General features: G+C 29.3%; 1 long non-coding RNA gene across 1 annotated transcript; it reads right to left on the bottom strand.

Annotated features, from left to right (window-relative positions):
- Positions 1 to 326: 326 nt before the first annotated feature.
- LOC105462839 lies at positions 327 to 1,824 on the bottom strand. The gene is made up of 5 exons (XR_976120.1): positions 1,538 to 1,824; positions 1,101 to 1,421; positions 924 to 1,020; positions 650 to 840; positions 327 to 466 (listed from the first exon to the last, which is right to left on the bottom strand). It is a non-coding gene; the product is annotated as an uncharacterized LOC105462839 (long non-coding RNA).
- Positions 1,825 to 2,808: the final 984 nt, after the last annotated feature.

Here is a 2,808-nt window from a genome sequence, read left to right as displayed (position 1 = left end):
GTTACACTCAGATTGGGTGTTCGAAATGACACTCAAATGAGTGTTATTTTGAGTATTCTTTTAAGTGTTTTTTTTTAGTGTAAACCCTCAAATTTTGGGTGTTTTTTCTGTAAGAGTTTATGTCCCCTTTAAAGTCAAACAAATTTATTTTGTTTAAAGTACTTTTCAATCCCATGTCTTATTTTCTAATTATTCTCCTGGGGCGATTAAAACGAAACATCATGTATATTAAATGAATATTAAAAAATGTATATGTAAATTTTACTAAAAAATAAATAAAATATAATTAACATACCAATAAGAAGGTTAATAAATTTCATGTTCTTTGCTTCAACATAATGTTTTTGTCCGGTTCAAGATAATTTATAAGCAACATTGTCAGTTATGGTTAATTTAAGTGCGTTTCGAACATGCTTTTTTGAACATGCTCTTCCAACAGTACGAATCATTTTCTTCTGCCAAAAAACTAAACAGACAAAATATTATATATATGAGTAATAATTATTATATATACGTAGTATAATGGTAAGTTCTCAAATAATTATTAATAGATGTAAAGTTAAAAAAATCATGTTTACAAGTATAAAATATTGAAAATTCTTCTATTTTATCTTCAACATATTATAGAAAAAATACGTATTGTACTCACATATTGTAATTGAGCTGGAACATTTTCTTTCAAAAGAGCTTCAAATTGACTTAATTCTTCAATAGTTGAAATTGGTATATTCAAATTTATTTCGCTTGCTCCATGTGGTTCGTCTGCATGTAAATCCAAAACAGTCTGCTTTATGAATGTTACAGTTTGTAAAATGATTTTAATATCTGTTCGACACATTTCTGAAAAAGAAATTGAATAAAGTTTAAGTATAAACATGTGCAACCCAAAATTTATTTTATTTATTTTATATTAATATACTCACTACAACATAACTCATGGTGAACATGTAGTTCTTTTTTATTCTTATTTTCATTTTTTTTAATTTTGAATGCCACCTGTTATTTCAGATAATGGAATACCTTTTAAAATAAAAAAAAAGTAAAAAAATTTTAGAAGTACATAAATAAATGAAAAATGTTATGTCATCTTAACAACTCACGTGTTTCTAAAATGTTTAGAACTTTCGGTTTTATTACGGAGGTTTTAATCTCGGTTTTATTGTTACCCGATGTTTTGGAATATCTTTGAGGAGTCATCTGATGTAAAGAGGACGATGCAGAAGGACTATTTTTAAAGTCTTGCATTAAAGTTTTTGATTGTGTTTTTAAAGTTGTTTTATCACTACGTGGTGATGGAGTTCTTAAAGAATAGAATTTTTTTTCGAGGAAACAAGTATTGGAATTTTTGTTATCCCTTTAGAAGTTTTTTTTTTCTTGATCATCACTTGAAGATAATGATTGTATATCCTTTGAATACTTATCTGCAATGTTGATATCAAAAGAAAGAAATTCATTAATTTTGATATCCTTACTTTTATTACATATATTCTGTTATGTATAAATCCTAATTTATTTATTACATATTATTATATAATACCATTTTTCTGTGAAATATCAGCATTTAATTTGTTTTCTGAAGAGCAGAATGTTCTTTGAGTAAATTGAGAGAAAGTTCCATAGTCCAATGGTTGACTTTCTGGAATTTCGTCCAAGCTTTCATTATCTCCATAGTCCAATGGTTGACTTTCTGGAATTTCGTCCAAGCTTTCATTATCTCCATAGTCCAATGGTTGACTTTCTGGTATTTCATCCAGACTTTCATTCTCTCCATAATCGAATGGTTGACTTTCTGGTATTTCGTCCAGATTTTTATTTTCAATAATATTTGCTAAATAATATACAAGAAAATAAAAAACTTATACAAAATATTAATTACATATAAAATTTTTCCATTTTTACTGTACAAATCAAAATACAAAATAAAAATCTTTTATTTACCTTGTTCTTTTAACGATTTTTTTTCTTCAATATCTATTTGTTTTTCTTCTGTTTTGTTTTGTAATTCTTTTGAATTATAATGAGTCGGAGGTTTTGGAATATCTGTTTAATATTTCTTTTTAGTTATGTTGTTAGGAATACCAATCAAATGTCACTAAATACCCAGCTAGTTTATTAGTTAGCACCCCTGTTTTTTTCTCCCGCCAAGTTTCTCACTATATATGTATAGAGTCTTCTTGTCGTTCTTCCCGCGCGATTAGCATTGTCCGCACGTAATGTTATCTTTCCTTTTTTGTATACTCACACTTTTGTACAATGCAACAAGAAGTTTTTTTGTAATAAACGATATCAGTTTTCACTGCTGATTGTGTTTTTGCGAATGAGAGTTTGATTCACGGACCTGAGCCTCGTGAAAGACTTAACAGGTTATGGGCTCAGGATCGTTTGCATTGTGTAAAGTTCTTTCCGTGATATAGTTTACGTTCAGAAGTAATACATATCGTACACAGCAAGTTGAAGTTTTTTTTATTTCTCCTTGGGCATTGAAAGAGATCGTTTTGTTTGTACGTGACATCAAAGGAAGATAAGTATGTCGATCAAGATTGATGTAATCAATGCCATTTCGCATCTGAAAGGACCAGAAAGTTGGAAGGAGGATATGACGATGATCCTCACGATGCAAGGTTTGCTCAATATCTGCGATGGTTCCCGAGAACGTCCTGTTGTTAGTGCGAATGCAACACCCGAAGAGAGCAGGGAAGTAAACGTTAAAATTGAACAATTTAATAAAGATAATGCACAGGCTAAATTTTATCTTGGCAGTTTGGTAGAATCTCAACATCGTGTCCACGTTATTAAGCCGACACTAGC

Source organism: Wasmannia auropunctata, unplaced genomic scaffold (assembly GCF_000956235.1).
Source record: "Wasmannia auropunctata unplaced genomic scaffold, wasmannia.A_1.0 LD336092.1, whole genome shotgun sequence".
Classification (NCBI taxonomy): domain Eukaryota; kingdom Metazoa; phylum Arthropoda; class Insecta; order Hymenoptera; family Formicidae; genus Wasmannia; species Wasmannia auropunctata.
The sequence above is the reverse complement of the archived record's forward strand: the minus strand, read 5'-3'. Positions and strand labels throughout refer to the sequence as shown.